Genomic DNA, 21,834 nt, shown 5'->3' on the forward strand with positions numbered 1-21,834 from the left:
TGAAATTGTAACTGGAAGCCAACAGGAATAAGGTTACTTTGGCTTGGACTGGTTGGCACACAAACACACACGCATACATATTAATTTTATTTTAGATATATGTATTCTTATTTTGTGTCTGACAATTAAAAAAGACCTAACATACTGTTTTGTGATTTGATTCTCATTCATGTAATGAAGAAACCCCCAGTTTAATCAGAAATTCCCCCCTCCAGTTTCTACTACAACAATATTTTAAACTTATACAAGAAGAAAAGTCTGCATTTGTGATATTGATTTTTGTATACAGAAAATCAGGTTAGAAAGAAGAAAAACTAATATAACTGAAAGACAAAACTAAATACTTTTTTTAAAAAAGGAAATACAGAAGGAAAATATAGCATAAAAGCTCTGTTTTTACAACTTGACAAAATATAGCAAATGCATGTTATAAAATTCTTAATTAATAAGTTCTAAACATTAGCTATGTTGTTCACATTAACATCTTGAAACTTTATTTCTCATCTAAGCACAATATTAACATACTTAAACATATTGATTGTTATGGAGAGAAATGGGAGGAGGAAACACAATATCTTGAGTTCATGAAGGAAAGTTGATATATAAATCTAATAAGGAAACATTTATTACAGAGTTGACTGAATAATAAAGTTATTTTGTATTGCTTTCTTTCCACTATTCTTATTGCTTCAGTATTATGTTTTATAATGGATTTTTCTACACATAGTTTTTAAGATGGAAACTAGAATTCTAGTACATAATCTTAATTACACTTTTAACTATCAGTTCATCACTCTCTTTTTTTACCCACAGCAAGCTTCTTTGATTTCTTCCACTCTTTTTGGTATGACTTTTATTATTTCTCAATGGTCAACTTGGAATATTTTTAATCTTATAATACAGACATGTCAAACACAAGGCCTGGGGGCCGGATCCGGCCCGTGAAGTGGTTTCATGTGGCCCGTGAAGCCATCCTGGAAACACTGAGGGAACGGCCCCCACTGCCTTGGCCCTGGCCCAGAGACCCTCCTTCTGCCAGAGACCCTCAGATCTGTCCCACTCCTGCCCAGGCCCCCATAGGCACCCTTGATGCGAACGATGTAGAGCTGGCCATGCCCACCCAGTAGGCCATACGCACTCTAGCCACGCCCACCCAGTAGGCCACGCCCACCCAGACCATACCCACCTGGCCCCCTGAGGGCAACCGCAATGCTGATGCGGCCCTCAATGAAATTGAGTTTGACACCCCTGTTATAATACAAGAATACGTATATAGAGGAATATAGTATCGTTAGGTTTAGGTTTAATTTACTTGTTGGATTTTATTTCATCATCATCAAGCCTTTCTGGTTTCTATGAGCTGTGATTCATCTTTCCAAATATTTCATAAATCCACGCAAATTGAGTTTCTCAATACTATAAAAATATAATATGTTTCCAGTGGCTACATTTAGAAATAACAATTGTATTAAAAATAAGACATGGTAGGCACAAAATATGTTGATACAAGCAAATGGGCACACAAAATCAATCCTCCCTCCCTCCCTCCCTCCCTCTCTCCCTCCCTCCCTCCCTCCCTCCCTCCCTCCCTCCCTCCCTCCCTCCCTCCCTCCCTTCCTTCCTTCCTTCCTTCCTTCCTTCCTTCCTTCCTTCCTTCCTTCCTTCCTTCCTTCCTCTAACTAGCATACAGTCCTTACTTTTCTCTATAAGCTCTGACTATTTTCAGAATAAAATTAAGACATTTGATGAAAAGTCTGGAAGTAGATTAAATCAGTGAAATGGAATGTTTAGTTCATTTGGCATTTAACAGATTTGTATTGAAAATACACCTCTGTAACAATAATGCCTCACACAGCTCTAACTATGGTCTGCTTGCTTTTGTACAGGCATGCCTATGCTATCATTGCATATCTGAAAAGCCAAATTTGGAAATGAGAAAAAAACAGCAAGACAGAGAAATATATACTTACTGAGTAATATAATGGCATATCCCTCTGTTTTTCCCCTCCCCTGCATCTACACACACACACACACACACACACACAGACAAAGAGAGAGAGAGAGAGAGAGAGAGAGAGAGAGAGAGAGAGAGAGAGAGAGAGAGAGAGAGAGAGAGAGAGAACTTGTATGTGTGTATATGTATGTATAATTATAAAAGTAGAATTTATTTTGAAATAGTTTAACAACAATTTTCTGAACTCTTTGGACTGAGGGCATGAAAAAGACTTGTACAGGTTTGTTCTTAAAGTTATTGTTAATGTCTTAATGTTCTTAATGTCATTATAGGGGAATATAGCATAGAGCAATGATAAATTTTCTGTAGCAGTCTTTTTTCTCATGAGAATAAGTCCATCTGGAGCTCTGGACCATGTGGTCTTTGATAAATCATCAGGAAACCTCACCAGTGACTTCTGTTGCCAGCAGAAAGATTTCAAATATCCATTAATAGCACCTCTAAGACAATAAAGTGCCATATGCATAAGATCTGTTTCAAAATTGCTGATGCTTCACATTCATTCCAGAAATTTGAATTCGGCCCTGAAACAGCAGTGTAGTGCAACATTTTATTCTTCTGAGGTAATGTCTTTTTGGAAAAAAATTTAAAAGTATGATCCTTAGATCTTAATGTTAATACATCTTGCTGCAATCTTTGTTTTAAAGAAAAAAATAATTTGTAGTAAATACAATTAGACATCTGTTGGATGTTGAACTATCATAAAAGGCTCTACAGAACTCAAGGCACTTTTCTCTTAAAAAGCTGGAAAGGTCTTATTTTTCTTTTAATGAATTAATAAAAGAATGAAATAAAATGATAAAATAGAAAAAAAAGATGTAATGTGGTAAAAATGAAAAAGATCCATGTAATAATATATATCCAGCTCAGTCTTTTATTTTTTTTATTAAATTTAACCCATATAAAAGCAGATTGCTGTAGTTTTTAGTTTTTGCAATATAAAGATATTTTATGAAATTACAAGGACCTTTTTGGCATCTGGTATGGTATTTTCCTTTCATCTGCATGTCTTAGCAATATCCAGGCTCAATAGAATCAGAATTGTATTGAGAGGGATCTTGGAGTCCTAGTGGACAATCACTTAAGTATGAGCCAGCAGTGTTCTGCAGCTGCCACAAGATGCAAAATGGAACTGGGCACAGACTCAGCCATGTCCATCATCTCCATAGGAACCTTCCGGCACATATGCAACTGCAGCAACAGAGGGATCAAACTTCGTCCTTCTAACCCAGGGATGTCAAACTCAATTTCATTGAGGGCCGCATCAGCATTGCAATTGCCCTTGGAGGGCTCTGTGGGTGTGGCCAGGGTGGGCGTGGCCTACTGGTTGGGCGTGGCTAGAGTGCATGTGGCCTACTGGGTGGGCGTGGCTGCTATATATTGCTCACATCAAGGGTGCCTATGGGGGCCTGGTTAGGAGTGGGACAGATCTGAGTGTCTCTGGCAGAAGGAGATGGAACTGGGGCAAGTGCCAAGGCATGGTCCACTGGAGGAGCCTCACTGTTACTCTCAGGCCATGTGTGTGGGGGGGGGGCTGGACAGTGGTGCAGAGGTCAAATGCCCAGCCCAGCCCTCAAGCACCCTCAGCACTAAGCCCAGCCCCACTTCCCCAAGGGGCCGCCCAGTTGCTGTGCTTGCTCTCCTTAGCCAGGTTGCTCATGATGGGTACGAGGGCAAAGTCAGGAGGGAGGCCCACTCCCTCTCTATGTGAGGATACCTGACTTTGCATCCAAAGCTTCCTTAGCATTAGGATGGGAGACCCCCCCAGGATAGGCCAGGAGGAGGGGGCAAGGGGATGGTGAAAGGGCAGCAGGGTAGGACTAAGGCAGGACTTCCTTCCTTCCTTCCTTCCTTCCTTCCTTCCTTCCTTCCTTCCTTCCTTCCACAGCATGTGTACCCGGTGCCAGTTAGCCATATTTTGGCATCTTTGCAGGGAGGCCACGTGTTTACTAAACTAGATTTAGCACAGGCCTATCAACAACTGCCGATGAATGAGGCCACGGCAGTCACCCAAACCATTGTGACCCATCGGGGTGCCTTCAAGGTCAAGCGCCTACAGTTTGGGGTGAGTGTAGCTCCAGGGATTTTCAAGGGAATGAGGGAGCATACACTCAAGGGCATTCCAGGGGTCTGCCCCTACTTCGATGATGTACTCATTGCCGGGGAGTCTACAGAAGTTCTGGCTGAACAGCTTAAAGCCATCCTTCTGCAGTTCTGCACAGTGGGACTTAAATTAAAAAAAAGAGAAATGCAAGATTGGGGTACAGTCAACTGAGTTCCTGGGATTCTGCATTGATGCCGATGACATTCATCTGGCGGATTCAAAGCTGAAAGCGATTCAGCAGGCACCAAGCCCTAGGTCCAAAGGCGAGCTTCAAGCCTTCTTGGGCCTTCTTAATTTTTACCATGCATTCCTCCCACATAAGGCCACAGTGGCAGAGCCATTACACCAGCTCTTAGACAAAAACACTCAGTGGCAGTGGACCAATGTCCACAAAAGAAGTTTCCAGCCAGTCAAATCACTGTTGTCCTCAAACTTGTTGCTCACTCATTTTAACGAAAAGCTGCCAGTTTGCATTGTGTGTGATGCATCCCCATATGGGGTTGGGGCTGTGTTGAGCCATTTGTTGGCTGATGGGAAACAGTCTCCCATCACTTATTATTCGAGGACCCTGTCTTCTGCTGAGCGCAACTATGCACAGATTGACAAGGAGGCCTTGGCCATTGTGGCCGGGGTTAAAAAGTTCTATGACTATTTGTATGGCTGCCATTTCATGGTCTTCACAGACCACAAGCCACTTCTAGGATTGTTTACTACAAACAGGCAGACACCTCAGATTCTGTCTCCTCGAATGCTGAGGTGGTCTATATTCCTTTCAGCCTACAGCTACAGGCTGATTCACAAACCAGGCAAGGAAATGGGCCATGCAGATGGCCTTAGCAGATTTCCCTTGCCACACGTGGAGCCAGATCTTGCTCCAGCTGCATGCATCTTCGCTATACAAGATTTGCCAGAGTCTCCTCTCCATGCTGGAGATGTAGCTGCTGAGACAGCAGCTGACAAAACACCTAGCCACATGCTAACTTGGGTTCACACAGGATGGGTGGACAAATGTCCAGGGACTGAATTTCAAAGTTTCTTCATGAGGAAAGATGAGTTTTCAGCTCATAAAGTGTGCATTCTTTGGTGAAGTAGAGTCATAGTCCCCAACTTGTTAAGGGCCCAGGGTTCTTCAGTCTCTGCATGAAGGCCATCCAGTAATAGTCCGGATGAAGGCACTGGCGAGGAGCTACCTTTGGTAGCCAGGACTAGATAAAGCTATCAAGGCCCAAGTACATGGTTGCTACATGTGTCAACAATCCAGACCAGAGTTGCTGCAGGCCCCTGTTCACCGATGGAAGGACACACACACACCATGGTCAAGAATCCACGTTGACTTTGCCAGGCCCTTTCAGGGACAGCTGTTTTTAATAGTGGTTGACAGCTACTCTAAATGGTTAGAGGTGGTACCAATTTCCACTATGACTACTGCTAGGACCATCCAGGTGCTGTGGAAGCTATTTGCAATACATGGGCTTCCAGACATCTTAGTCTCTGACAATGGGGCCCAGTTCACCACTTCAGAATTCCAGGCCTTCCTCAGGGCAAATCTCATAAGGCACGCCACGTTGGCTCCCTTTCACCCGTCGTCAAACGATCAAGTGGAATGTATGGTCCGTATAATCAAGGAATCCCTGAAACAAATTGTCACAGGGGATTGGCACTACAGGCTGGCTGATTTTCTACTCTGCCAGCACACAACACCCTGCACTGCCACAGGCAAAAGCCCAGCCGAGCTTCATTGGGACAGGTGTTTGATCACCAAACTGGACAGGCTGCACCCCGACAGAGTTGCCTCAGACACTGTGCGGCAAAAGACACCAAGAAGCTTACAAGAGGGTAACCGGGTTTGGACCTTAAATTATGGGCAAGGGGCTTTGTGGGTGGCAGCAAAGGTTGTTAAGGTGTCAGGACCACTCTCCTATCAGGTGGTCCTGGAAGATGGGCGAGTCATGGGAGAGCAGCTTGCACACTCTGAAAGAACTCTTGTTCATGGTGATGGGGGGATGGCCGTAGAAGAGCCTGCTTGAAACACAGAGACTGATCAGGACAGACAAACTGAACTGAGAGACAGCCCTGCAGACTTCACTGCACAATTGGATTTTGGTTTGGGCCGACCCGGGCTGGCCAGCCAAAGGGACTCGAGTCACTGCGACTCCATTGAACCTCAGAGCCCTGGTCTACCCAGCTTGGCAGGCAAGCAGGTAGATCAGGAGATCCCTGTAACTCCTAGATGTTCTGAACGGTCATGAAGGCTGCCTGAATATCTACAAGATTTTGTAAAACAATTGAGAGTTTGTGCTATTGAGGGGGAAGTGGTGTAATGTATTGGCTTTATCTGTTTTAATTCACTTGCTCAATGTCTGACTGCTTGCTTAATGTCTGACTTACCTTCTGTGTGTTTTGTAATGGTTGCTAAAAGCCAGACTTGCTGTCTCCAGGCTGATAATTAGGTTTGGGGTGGGAAATTACTACTTCAAACCTATTGGTTGCCGCTTAGAGGCCAACCGTATAAATAGTTGTGCAGCAGCTATTAGTCTGCTTCTGTTCTGTTCCGAGTTAAAATAAACTTGTTGCTGTTTCAACACTTGGTCTTGCTTAATGCCTCAAGAACCGAATATTTAACAAATCTGCCCATCATGGGCAATGTAAAAAAAAAAGAAGTATCTAGGATGGTGATCTTCAGTGTAGTTCATATAGAGTGCATTGCAGTTGTCCAAATGGGAAATGACCAGGGTATGAGCTACCATGATCAGGCCCTGGTTCTGGAATGTGTGTAGTTAGTGTATAAGTTGAATGTGTACAATTTTTTCCTAAAAAGAAAAGTAGTATACAATATGGATTTTAAAAGGCAAGTAAATAAATGTAAGATAGCAAGTGGCTTAAAAATACCAGCAGTAAGACAGTCTTTGCCCTCAAGTTTACTTTAAAAAAAAAACTTATGAAGAAAAATGTGAGAGAATGAATGGGAAAAAGCAAACTCAATCATTAGAACTTCAAGTTACAGTTATTATTATTATTATGAAAATGTTTAAGTCCTAATGTTCCTTAGTTGTTACCATTTGAGATTCCACATTCTCCTACCTTTGCAGATGGTAGAAGAAAGGGGAACATTTGCACCTGTACAATTTTAAACAGTGTGTGCTAACCCACTCTCGAGAGGCATTTATCACATTCATTGCCCCTTCAGTTAATCTTAGGCCAGGTTTAGGAATACACCATAACAATTCAATTAAAATTTCATATGAATTAACAATGTATTTAATTTTCCCTCCTACTTCTGTTCTTATAATTGAGATAAATATTCTATTTTAGAACTTAAACATATATCTCACTGCACAAAAAGAGTACATCAGAGGTTAGGTTTTGTGGCCTTAGAAGGTCAGTTATTACATTCAAAAGGCAGACAAAATTATCCCCTTTTTCCTATTAAAAGTCAGATTTATGTTATAAAGAAATATGCTTTGAATAATTCCAGTACACAACATCTGAAAACTCTTCATGGCAATATTAATTTACCCATTCAAAATTCTTTTGCCATTTATAAATGTTCCTAACATATTTTACACACTCAAATTAACATGGGCAATCCAAAGTAAAATTTGGTTTTCTCTTTATTTATATCAATTAGTAACCCAGATTCCAAAAAAACTGAGCGGTAACCATTAAAAGTTGATGGTTTTTTTCTTTTGTTTAATTGTGCCTAATTCTCAGAGACTGCCCTAGACAAATCCCTGCAGTTTTTGTGGCAAGAATTTTCAGAAGTGGCTTGCCACTGCCTCTTTCTTAGGGCTTAGAGAAAGTGACTGGCTCATGGTTTCATGTTCAAGGTGGGACTAGAATTCATGGCCTCCTAGACTGATTGCTATACAACATGGCTTTGAGTGGTTTAATAAAACCCAAATAAGTCTTATCTCACTAAACTCTTAAGACATTATCTGCAAACTACATGCAAAACATCTGTACTGGAATGGATCAAAAGGAAATTAATTGCTGAAAAATGGGCAAAATTCTAAAAGCGTATCTTTGTATAATCTTCCATTATCTAATGAGAAATATGCCAGTATTCCTAAAAGCATTCTTTCTGTGAGAATTATTGATTTTAAAGTCATTTTTATTTAATCCCAAGGCCTAAAGATCAGGAAACTGAGGGTATTGGTTGTTGATTATTATCTGGAGAATTAATTTCCCTCACAATAAGATTTGGTAACAGTGGGCACCTATCTACCAGTATACCAACACTGAGAGTTAAAACACAAGAATATATTTTGGTCCTGTTAACCACTACATTAACCTTCAGTTAAACTGTTTTACTATGCAAAACCTCCCACTCACTTAAGTTTGAAACCCAAAACCTATCACTGTTACTATACATGGATAATATCCAATCTGCTGCAGGATAGAAACAGATCTGAAGTTGAGGTAAGTGCTAGAAGGATATTTTATCCAAGTTGAAATCAACTACCAGAAAACTGAAATTTAGTCTTGGCACTGATTCAATAAAGCTGTATTCACAGACCACAGTGTCCCTGGCCTGTTTTCTCCTCCATCCCCTTATACCTTCTCTTTCCTAAAGTGTCCGTTTAATCAGTTTTAAACTTTAAATAGTAGAGAGATTGATAGATATGGAGAATAGATGGTATTTATCATACGCATATTTAGAATGCTTAGTTATACTTAGTTATATTCACATTTAATTAATCCTCTCAAAATTCTTAAGGGGATTCATTCAAGTTCTTAAATATATTTTCCAAGTCATTTTGTGACTTGAGGCTGAAATTTTATAGGTGAGATATGATCTGGATCACATGATTTAAATTATTGGTTAAAACTGAATTTATTCTCTGTGGATTTGACGTGATAGATTTTTATCCAGTTCTCAGAGAGAAAATGGAATTTGACAGGGGAGGCTCATTAAAGGAAGGAAAAAGCAGGAGAGAAAGGAAGTGCCAAAGGGGGACAATGACTGTATGCTTCTGCTGATTGTTTCCTAAGGGCTTTTGATTTACTTCTAAGTGCTGCTGGCAGAAGAAGTAAGAATAATGGAAATTTTGGAAAAAAATATCCATATCATTCAGGAGCACCAATTTCAACAATTTTACAGGTACTAGGTAATATTCCATGGATATAAATCCTCAGGTCCAATTTTCACATGGAAATTGAAAACTTCTAAAAAATAAGATTTTGGAAATGTAAATGCACATCATTCCAATAAGAAGAGAGGATTGTGGACACAAATTTAGAAAACCATTCTGGATGCATAGAAAGCTAATGTATTAAGAAAGAAAGTCAGAAAAGCTAAGGAACACAAGAATAAAAGAAATTTGTAAATGACATGAAGATGGTGAGGACAGGCAACAATAGTTTCATGAAGATCTTGATAAAATGAACACATGATAGATTTTATTTGTGTTATAGAAATGGGGGATGATACTGGGCAATGGTATACCTTAAAAGATTCTAATGTCTTAGGGCAGGGCTTTTCAACCTTTTCACACATTGTACCACTTTTAGGATATGGCAATATCTGAGTAACACCAGTCGCCTAGGAAGGTGTCAAAAACTTGATGACAAAAAAAGGAAATAAAATGATAAAGTACAGGTAGTCCTTGACTTACAACAGTTCGCTTACTGACTGTTTGAAGTTACTATGTCACTGAAAAAAGTGATTTATGACGATTTTTCACACTTATGACTGTTGCAGCATCCCCAGGGTCTTGTCATTTACATTCAGATGCTTGGCAACTGATTCATATTTATGATGGTCACAGTGTTCCAGGGTCATGTGAAGTGATCAAAACCTGCTGCAACCACCCAGCAGACGGGGGGGGGGGAAATAAAAACCAAACAGCCCCCCACTGCCAATTCTCAAGAGAAATGCTCACGACAATGAAAACCTCGGACAGGAGGAAGAGCGCAGGCAGACGGGCATCTTGCTCAGCTGGTGGCTTGGGGGGGGGGAAAGGGGCAGCTTCACCAGTCTCAAACACTGCCCTCTCATGAAAGCAGGATGAAGACTCCAAAAAATGACCAGGAAAAAAGGTCAAAACAGAAGAGTGTCTCTTCTGAACAAGGAAAAAAAAAAGATCGCATCCACATTCAGCTCTTGGGGGTGGAGTGGGGGATTTTTATTTTTTGCCTTGTTTTGCTCTTTTAAAAAGACCACCCCACAACACCAGAAACCGTGCAACATCACCGTTAGCCTGCTGTGCCCCCCACAGACCCAAATCCCTTCTTTCCCTTTGTATTGTATATGTAAACATTCTTTCAATGGAAGTGTACATATGTTAACAAGTATAAATATGAGGGCATCGTCAAAGTATATAAGTAAAGCCGCTTGACAGGAATACACGCGGGAACTTTGACAGCTGTCAAAGTTCCCCGCACTGCGCAGGCGCCTCCACTGACAGCTCGCGGCTGTCAAACTCCGGACCGTGAAGAAGCCTGAGCTGTCAAAGCGTCCACCGCACTACGCAGGCGCAACCACTGACAGCTCGCGGCTGTCAAAACACCACACCACGCGGAAGCCGGAGCTGTCAGAAGAAGACGACGCTGATTGGTCCCCGTCTGACACGGCGCCAAAACAAACACTGCTGATTGGTCCTCGCGACCAGCTGCCGGCTATAAAAGCCGAACAAGTCATTCAATGTTGTCTTGCTCTAAATAAACTTGTTGTTAACTAGCCTGTCGTCCCGAGCGGTCCTTTGGCTACTTCACCCTTCCTTTGAAACAAACACCCCCCAATCCTCGTGTTCCTCCCTTCTGAATTACAATGAAATAAAGCCAAGTTTTTTCTTTTTGTGGTTGTTACATATTTAAACTGCTAGAAGGAAATGGGGAAGCAAGCCATTGGGAGACACTCTTCTGTTTTAACCTTTTTCCCTTGTTGTTTTTTGGAGTTTTCATTCTGCTTTCGTGAGAGGGCAGCATTTGGGGGGGGTGAAGCTGCCCCCTTTCTCCCCCAAGCTACAGCAGAGCAAGACATCTGCCTGCCCACCCGGCTGTGCTCTTTTCATTGTTGTGAGCATTTCTGTTGAGGATTGGCAGCAGGGGTGGAGTGGGGGGCTTTTTGGTTTTTACTCCCCCCCCTGCTGGGTGGTTGCAGCAGGTTTTTGTCACTTCACCTGACCCTGGGACACTGTGACCATCATAAATATGAATCAGTTGTCAAGCATCTGAATGTAAATCACAAAACCATGGAGATGCCGCAACATTTCAGCTGATCAGCACTTCTTCTGGGCTCAGCAGATGCACCGGGATCAATGCCACTTTCCAGATGATTGGTGCTTCTTCGGGGCTCAGCAGAAGCACCAGGATCAGCGCCGGGCTCCAGCTGATTTTGGCACTTCAGCTGAGACCTGACAGCCCCGAAGAAGAGCTGATCAGCTGGAAAGCCGCACTGATCCTGACGCTTCTGCTGAGCCCTGAAAGCCCCAAAGAAACACCGATCATCTGGAAAGTGGCGCTGATCCTGGCGCTTCCGCTGAGCCCTAACAGCCCTGAAGAAGCACCAATCAGCTGGAAAGTGGTGCTGATCCTGATGCTGATCAGCTGGAAAGTGGTGCTGATCCTGATGCTGATCAGCTGGAAAGCGGCACTGATCCTGGCGCTTCTGCTGAGCCCTGACAGCCCTGCAGCTCCAGCCATCTCTCACTCAGGCTTGTGCAGTGCCAATGTACCACAGGTAATACGCGTATCACTGGTTGAAAAGCCCTGTCTTAGGAAATACAAGTCAAACATGGATTATTTCAGACATTACCTGTTTTGACAACTGATGTATCATTTGAACAATGGCAGAAAGATATATCTAATTATGCATGTCAATGAAATAATCCATGACTTAAGTACATGGTATTAAAAGTTTAGTTCAGGGATGTCAAACGTATCACAACTTTTCCCCCATTGCCAGCAATGGGATGGGCGCGGTTTTAGTATGATGCATCCGGCCCGCAGGCCGGCAGTTTGACATGCCTGGTTTAGTTCTACCTGATTTGAAATTGTATTTTGCAGCTTATTGGATAAAAGATTGGGTGATACTGAGAAACAGAAGGTTATTGGAACTATAAGGGCATGATTTGAGATTTTGATGGCACAGCTATTTATGATATGACAAAGCTAGGATTAATGTTGATTTTAAAAATCAATCTTATTGAGAATATGGAATAAATATAATTCCATATTCCACCATAAGTATCACTCTATAGAAGAGAAATTATAACTAAGCATACATGGTAACTTATGGCAATATACTGGAATTATTAGATAGATAGAATTAGTTGTCTCTTGAAATAGATTATCTAAAGTTTTCCCATTGTCTGTGATCATAGGTCATTCTTTTAACAATCCTGTAAACCCTTGCATCAGGGTGGAGTCAGGGCAAATAAACAGAGCTTGAGCGTTTACAAGCCAGATGGCCTTCTTGACACCTATGCAGACTTCACAGCAGACAATTACACATTGTGCCTAGAGAGAAATATGTGCTACTGCCCAGGATCAAACTCACAGCCTCCTGATTGTGAGGCGAGAGCTCCACTTCTAGGCCATTGTGCCACTTGATCATAGGTCATTCAATAATATGTAACTATATACATTAATGCTAATTCATTGACCCAAAACAATTTCACTATTTTTCTACAATTGTATTTCTAAAATAAATATGATCTGTAATTTTTGGGAGGCATTATTGTACATTAATTTTTAATAGGTGTGTGTGTTTGTGTGTGTGTGTGTGTGTGTATTAACAAACAAACGAACACTGGGATGGAATTAAAAAACTAAAACAGTTTTTATTGCTAAAAAATCAAGCTTTCGTTGGCTAACTGCCAACGTTGTCAGGATGGAGACGCTGGGGTGGGGAGATCGCATTTATACTGCACTCTGCTCATGGAGCGCATCACCAGTCTCTTTGTTGAGGTCTGCCGTATTTCTTTGAGTTGTCGCACATCTATTTTTGGGGGATGTAGTTGTCTCTGGGTATCTGTTGTTAAAAGTGACTGATGTGTGTAACCGATGTGTCTACCGTAAATCCACCCACATGGACAGGATACTTTATTACTAAAGTAATCACCCCACAACCCATAAGGCCAGCTGTATTAGGACCCTCTTTAGACGTATAGACACGCATTGCAGCACGAATAAGGCAAAAAGGGAAGAAAGATGCCGCCTTTATCGTGTCTGCAGAAACAACAGGTACCCATCTAACTTCATCAGACAATACAGCAGGCCAGGTGAACCTACCCGCCATGAATGTGAAAACGCCTTAACATCACGGATAACACTGCCTTACATCCACGGTGTATCCGAGGCCACAGCATGCATGCTAGCCCCTCACAAGGTCGGTGTTGCCCACAGACCTGATCGGACCTTACGAGCTTGTGTCATGTGCCCTAAAGATCCACTCCCCAATGAAGAAAAATCCTCGGTCATATACAAGATGTCATGCCAGAATTGCAATTGCAATTTCATTGGGGAGACAGCAAAACGACTGAGGACTAGGGTGCATGAACACAAGCTTACTATTAGAAGACAAGAACAACATTCACAGGTGTGGGCACACATGGCTATACACAACCATGTCTTTAATCTAGCAGGGACCGAGGCAATTGCCAGCAACAAAACTAAAGGCGGCTGCTTGTTTAAGGAAGCTTGGTTTTCAAACCACTCCTCTATCAACCGGCATATAGACCTCTCCCCTGCATACCAGGCACTAAGAAATTGGGAAGAGGAACGACATGCGCGATATGAAGATAAACAGCGCAAGCATTCACAAAGTACCTCACTGTATCAAATCCAAGATTGCACCAACATACAACCACCCTGCAATGTTGAACACAGGGAAGAAGAGCAACAACCATTTAAGGCCCTTGGCATGAGAACACGGGCAATGACCAGAGCTATGGCTACAACACATGGAACTATCAGCAATTCACTTTTAACAACAGATACCCAGAGACAACTACATACCCCTTTCTGAGATTCCAACCTGGGCTGATTGCACATTAGGCAGTTGTTTTTACCTCTTGAGCCACAGGATCTCTCTCGCTTTGTTAGCTTCTGCAAGGGGAGATATGTGTCAAATACTTTGTTAACTATTTATTCGAATCTCAGAAGGGTATGGCTGACTGATGAAAACTAATAAGTTAGAAATGCATTTCAGTCTCCCTTAATTCTTTGTTAGTAATTTACACAAATATATGAGCTGTCCGGTGTGACTACTGCCTGTTCGATGGCCTTCAAGATAGGCTGAAAACAGGAAATAAAGATTTGCCCCATGTTTGGGGCCTAGCAAGGTAATCTAAATAGTTAACAAAGCATTTGACACATATCTCCCCTTGCAGAAGCTAACAAAGTGAGAGAGATCCTGTGGCTCAAGAGGTAAAAACAACTGCCTAATGTGCAATCAGCCCAGGTTCGAATCTCAGAAGGGTATGGCTGACTGATGAAAACTAATAAGTTAGAAATGCATTTCAGTCTCCCTTAATTCTTTGTTAGTAATTTACACATATATATAATTCTATATATATTTTTATTTATTAAATTTGGATACCACTATCTCACTATACAAGTGATTCTGAAAGTTTTACAGATGCAAACCATATAAAAGACATATAATTAAAAACAATGAAAAACAGGATAAAGAATAAAATAAGAACAAAGTTAAAGAACAAGTTAAAAAGGCAAAGGAGTGCCCTCAAGCCAGAAGTCAATTCCAGCTTTGTGCGCCACTCTTAGCAACTGAAATAAAGAAATTTGAATATAAATTTAGTTTGCAGATGTTTTAAATGTCTTCTGATAAAATTGTTTGTAAATTACTAAGCACTGGATATGTTGGGAGTGAGTAACTTTACAAACTGAATGAATAAAATAAAGTATGTTCTAAGTTAGGAGAGCTGATTTGGTGTAATGGGTAAGGCTAGAAACCTGAAGGCTGTGAGTTCTAGTCTCCCTTTAGGCTCAAAGTCAGCTGGGCCTCTCCCAGGCTTAGAAAGGAGGCAATGGCAAACCACTTCCGAAATATAAGTATTACATATTGTAGAAATGTGTATTCCATCATCAAGCCTCAAACCTGGCAAGCCCCCTACTGTAACCCTGTTCTGAATGTTTTCTCCAGTTTTCCAGTTTCCAAGGTAATTTCTAATTTCACCTCTTCCCTTACCTTAGGGTTTACTTGCCAATATGCTACACACACACACACACACACAGAGACACAGACACAGACACACACACAACTATAAACCACATTTTGCATTTTGCATACTGTGTTTTGCCTGTTGCACATTGCATTTTGCATACTGATAATATTATCAGTAAATATTATACTAATAAATATGGCTTTTATTTTGCAAATAACAGATGTGTGTTTGCTTTATAATAACCTTCTCCATTTTGACGGTGTCCAGAAATTTTGGAACTACTATTTCAAAATTTCCAAGCCAACATGGTTAGTAGGGCATCAAGTTGGAAAAAGCTGTTATTCAGGAATACTGTTCTCACTACTATTGCCAGTAACTATCCCTTAATCTGAAGACTGTGGCTTGCCCCATTTTCAGAATTAATTTCTTGACCTCTATCACAAGTGCTATCTTGCCCAATTTGAAACTGCTCAATCTATAAAACAGGAATTACTACAGTATAAAAATTTCTCCCATCTGTGGTTTGCTTTGGAGGCAGAGTTCTGGTCCCAACTTTAAAAGGAAAGAGATTACAAAGTTTAGATTTCAGACTTAAATAATGAGGTAAATTGGGCTATGTATGGTTTCAAAGTTCAACTTTATCATGGAAATACAATAAAGGATTTCTGTCCCAGACTATATATATTAAATCCATTCATTGAATCCTGCATCACGTAAGAAGATTTTGAATATTCTAAGGTGCAGAAATAGGCAGTTTTATCAAACCTCTGATCTTCAAATCAAGTGCTAATGCTAGAACTGGCTGAAAACCAAAATACCCGCAGTCAAATTAAGTGTTCCTATCTGACGTGATAAATAGAAAATACATAACTGTAAAATATGGTTTATGTAAAACCATTCATAGACATCTGGCCATGACAGCTGGTTTAGTACTTGATATAAGAAAGCGAGTGAAATAGCCTAGTTGTAGGGAATTTTCTCTCTGTTTTTGGATATATACTGAGAAATCTTGCATCAATCCTTTTTTTTCTTGTGGTTGTAAAAGATGCTGATTTATTGAAGAAGAGGAAAAAGGAACTAACTTAAATATAGAACATATGGAATTGTACTGCCTGGTTTTACCTCTCCTTTAATATGAAACTAATTTAGAAGCTAAGTATCAACAAAGTTTATTAAGCCAACTATTAGAGTTTGTCACAGAAATACATAATTACCTTTCTCTTAACTCTTTCTATATACTAAATTATTAATGTGAATTTCTAGAGTGTTAAAATATAATAAAGCATTGTCATCTTTGACCCATAAGTGATTTGCAGAACCTGATTCACCATAGTAATAATATCTAACAAATATGAAATCATGATTAGATCTACATGTAAAAATATAAAGAAAAGTTCTTTTAAATGTATTACATCTCCTACGCAGACTTCTAAAAATATATTTAACAGGATTCGGTAAATGTCCCAAATATTTTTTCTAAACAATTTAAGCTTTTACATGGTAAGAAACATATCTAGAATTTCTTCAAAGCTGAAGCTTCTTTTATATGGGATATTCTAATTTTCTGTTTTAAAATTCTTACATATTATCCACATTTATTTTTTAATTTAACAAAAAATATATACTTTGGTTTAATCTTAGCAAAGGCCCATTCCAATGCAATTTATCTTCAGAATTTTTGACTTTGTGAGAACATCAATGTTTTTAACTATAAATGTATTCAGCAACTTTAGGTGAATTAGAGTCATTTGCTGAGATGGGTGGCTATGGAAATTATATAAACAAATAAAACAGATTCTGTGATTCTATATCCTTTTCATTGTTTGGCTGTGAGGACTGTTTGGTGAGCCACTCAGATAGATAGATTTGGAAACAACATAACTCTTCATTAACCTTCAAACCTGTTGCAATTCGCACTATTATTAATATTTTACCTCAAGCAGATATCTGAAGAAATTCAACAAAAACAGTATCAAGAGATTGTGAAACCTGATAAATTACTTCAAACTGTTGATCTGTGCTTGGTATAAGTGGTACCTCTGTACTTGACTGCTTTGAAACTTGTTGAATTTGGTACTTGATGCATTATGATGACAAAATTTTGTCCCACTACTCTAACACAAGCTATAACTGGTCAGTTGCCTCATGATTTACTGCCCTTTCCCTATTTTGTGTATTTTTGCATGTTTTTTTTTTTCATTAGTAAAAGTAAAGTGACATTTTTATTTTATTTAATATAAGTATTTATTAATTTTTAGGTTTATTTCTCATATAATGATATACAACCCTATCTTTTTACATGTTGTCTTAAATATGTACATTGTATTTGGTTGGGAATGCAGTAAATTTATTTCCATTATTTCTTATGGGAAAAATTGGTTTGGTAATTGATTTTTGGTTCTTGTTGCGTCTCCCAGAGCCAATTAACAATGAGAATCGAGGTACCATTATATGCTGCATCCAAACAGAAATGTATAAATGGGTTATTTATAAAGGATAGTTGCTTACTGTTTAACAAAAACAATAATTCTTATAAAGGATAGTTGCTTACTGTTCAAAAAACAATAATTAAATGATCTAATCCCATTTAACCCCAAATTCTCACCTATTGATACTAGATATATATACATTTGGTTGTGATATCTGAAAAAATATCAAACCTTCAAAAACTAACCAAGTTCAAAATTACTTCCGAGAGATAATTGAAGGAAAGTCTCAGTGTAGAGAATTATATTGCAAATGTTGTTACAGCATTAAGATTCAATTGTTTATATTGTTAAAAAAAATTGAAAGCAAAGAACCATAGCAGATAAAGAGGTAGTGACTGTAACTCTGTAACCTGTAACCTTGAAATAAAGAAAAAAAAAATCAAACACACCATGTCAAAAGCACAGATATACAGTCAAGACTATGGTTTTCTCAGTTTATAACAAATGATTGTGAAAGCTAGATCATCGGAAAAGTTGAATGCATAAACATTGATGTCTTTGAACTATGATACTGGAGAATATTGTTGACCATTTTTTGAACTTCAGAAAGAAGAAACAATCCTACATTTGATGAAGTAAAACCAGACTTTTCTACTGGAAGCAAAAATAATGTGCTAAGGTTTAAATATTTTGGATAAATAATATGAAGGCAAGTGGAATTGACAACTTTTAACATTAAAAGTAATTTTTTAAAAAATATCATTATAAGAAGGATGAGGAAACTCTATAATTCATGATAAAAACATTTACTGATAGATTATCCTGGTGAAACATTGTCCATTCCGTGTCTGACTAAACCACAACAAGTAGTCTATGTTTTGTAATCAGTGGTGGGATTCAGCCGGCTCACACCACTTCGGCAGAACCTGTAACTAATTTTTTGTTGCCCAGGCCTAGAATGGACTTCCAGAAGCAGCATCCACACAGAGAACCGATTGTTCACATATTTGAATCCCACCACTGTTTGTAACTCTATGTAATACCTGACATTTCTAGAAGTTGCAGCTTAATAGATAAAGAAAGAATCCTGTTAGAGAGGATAGACTAAAACATGCTGAACTTTCAATAAAACAAAAGAGGAATTGATAGAAGGAATAATATATATTCTCTTTCTCATTATACTTTCCCCCAAAATTGAGAACCACTAGAGCAGGGGTCCCCAAACCCTGGGTTGTGGCCCACTACCAGGCCACGGCCTGTTCGAAACTGGATTGCGGGAGAAATGGGCAAGCATGAGTGCATAAAGCTCCACTTATTTGAGCAGTGGGCAAGCATGTATGTGCACATGAAATTTCACTTGTGCAAGCAGAGAGCCCTTGCACTTGTGCATGAAGCTCCACTTGCACAAGTAGAGGGTGCTCACGCTCATGCAGGTGGGGCTTCACATATGAGCACAAATGGCCTTGGCTCAAGCACCTTCCACCCACACATGAAACTCTCATTCACATGAGTGGAAGGTGCGTATGTGCACCACTCACACAAATGGAGCTGTATATGGGCATGTGTGCCTGTCACTTACATGACCCCCTGTGCTGTGCTGCCAAACTGGAAAGGTCGGGGTCCACTGTGCTAGAGAGTCATTGAAAGACACTTTTTCATATGGTGTTCAGCAACCATCTTTTACACATTTACTGAAAGGCATATTCATTGTATTCAGTGAAACTAATTTTATAGACAAAGCTATTTAAGTCACACAGTTCTTTTATGAGTTCTCTGCTGTTTATTTATTTATTTGATTTATATGGCCATTCATCTCATCATAACAACACTAAGTGGTTAACAGTAATGTACAACCAAAATATAATGCCAGCAACAATAAACAATAATATTTTCAGCCCCACATAGATAATATCTATACCTAAATGGTTGCCATAGACCAGGGCTTTTCAACCTTTTCACCCATTGTACCACTTTTAGGATAAGGCAATGTCTGAGTACCACCAGTTGACCCACAAGGTGTCAAAAACCTGACAAAAAAGAGGGAAAAATGATAAAGTACAGGTAGTACTCGACTTACAACAATTTGCTTAGTGACTGTTTGAAGTTACGATGGCACTGAAAAAGTGACTTATGACCATTTTTCACACTTATGACTGTTGCAGCATCCCCAGGGTCATGTGATTTACATTCAGATGCTTGGCAACTGATTCATACTTATGATGGTCACATGGTCATGTGATCACCTTTTGCAACTTTTGACAAGCGAAGTCAATGGGCAGGGGGGAGCTCATCACTCAAGGGTGCAGGGTGCCTATGTGTGTGGGGGAATCCATGGGTCTCTGGTGGAGGGGGTGGGACTGGGGTGGGTGCCCTCCTTCTTCCCTCTCTCCCATTGTCCCTTCCTTCCTTCTTTCCTTCCTTTCTTTGTTCCTTCTTTGTCTCTTCCTCCTTCCTTCCCTCTCTTCCATTGTTCAGCACTACACCGCCCAAACCCCAGCCTGGAAAAAATCACATACTCTGCCTCTGGCTGCAGCTTCTCCTCCAATTGGTCCTGCTTTCCCTGCTGACCAAATGGGAGATCCGCTCCAGGTTTTCGAGCCAGCCCAACTGCCTGCCCGGTTCCTGAATCAGATGCGTCCTTAAGGCTAAGGGGCTGCTCCAGCTTCTGTGTTTCCTGCCTGCCTTTCAAGTCAGGATAGACTGCAGCTGTTCTTCAACTTTGGAAGGAAAGATGCCCAGACCCCAGCCTGGAAAAAATCACAGACTCTGTCTCCGGCTGCAGCTTCTCCTCCAATTGGTCCCGCTTTCCCTGTACAGAACAAACGGGAGATCCACTCCAGGTTTTTGAGCCAGCCTGCCCACCCACCCACCTGGTTCCTGATTCAGATGCATCCTTAGAGCTAAGGGGCTGCTCTGGCTGCTGTGTTCCCTGCCTGCCTTTCAAGTCAGGATAGACTGCAGCTGCTCTTCAACTTTGGAAGGAAAGATGCTGGAGATACCTCTGGGAGACACTGGAGAGGCGGCTGAGCCAACTCAAGGTCCCTCTTGCTGGGCACAGTGCCGACTGTCTCCCCTGCCTGCTCTCTCTGGCCAGGAATCCTCCTGACTGGCCACCGGGAATGTGCAAGGCAGAGGCGCTGCTCGTGGTCAGAGGGTGATCGCACATGCAAGCAGGACAGCCACACATGGCAGAGGCACTGCTCGGGCCGGAGCAGAGGCTGGGCAGATTGAAGGCACTGATGGCAGTGCTGGCATGGAGGGCGCTCATGCGTGCGATCACCCTCCAGCCCCGAGCAGCGCCTCTGCCGTGAGCATCTGTCCCGCTCACATGTGCATTCACCCTCAGTGCCAGTGCCACTGCCAGTGCCTGCAATCTGCCCAGCCTCCCCTCCCTTTCCTTCCTTCCTTCACTCTTTGTCCCTTCCTTCCTTCCTTCCTTCCCATTGTCCCTACCTTTATTTTTTTTCTTCCTTCCTTCCTTCCCTCCCTCTTTTCCGAGAGGCCAAGTGGGAATGAAGCAGCCCTGAGGTCTGCACTGCTGCAAGTGCTGGTGTCACCTGGGCTCCTGCCCAGCTCACTTGCTTGCAGGGAAGGCCTCCGTTACCGGAAAGAGGCTTAAGAGGAAAAGGGGCAGCTGGGGATGCCCTGAACTATCTTGTGCTCAACTGCCCACCTACAGGAGCTGCGTGCCAGGATCGAAAGAACCACAACCTGTAACGGGAGGTAGCAGCCATGATGAGGCCACTCGGAAGTGTTTTCATCACTTCCACCATAACCGCCCCTCCTGTCTCTCTCACCTGTCCCCATGGCAAAATAACTCTCCCCTCCACAGTGGCTCCCACAGCCTATAAGAGAGCAAGAGCCATGGCGGCATGCCCTCCTGCTCAGTGCAAGAGTTTAACGGCATCACCCAATTACAAGTCACTTCTGGACTTCAAGTCCCAGAATTCCTCAGACAGACACGCTGGCCTGGGGATCAGTTTGGAGGCACAGAGGGGAGGAGAGCAGCTGAGGGCAAGCACTGGGAGCCAAAGTTGAAGGCTGAAATGCCTTCAGCTGTAACTGCTCGCACGTGTTTGTGTGTGTGTGAGCATGGATCAATGCTGCTTTTCAGGTGATAAGTGCTTTTTCAGGGTTCAGCAGACGCGCCGGGATCAG

The sequence above is a fragment of the Vipera berus genome (genome assembly GCF_964194415.1).
Source record: "Vipera berus genome assembly, chromosome: 7".
Lineage (NCBI taxonomy): Eukaryota > Metazoa > Chordata > Lepidosauria > Squamata > Viperidae > Vipera > Vipera berus.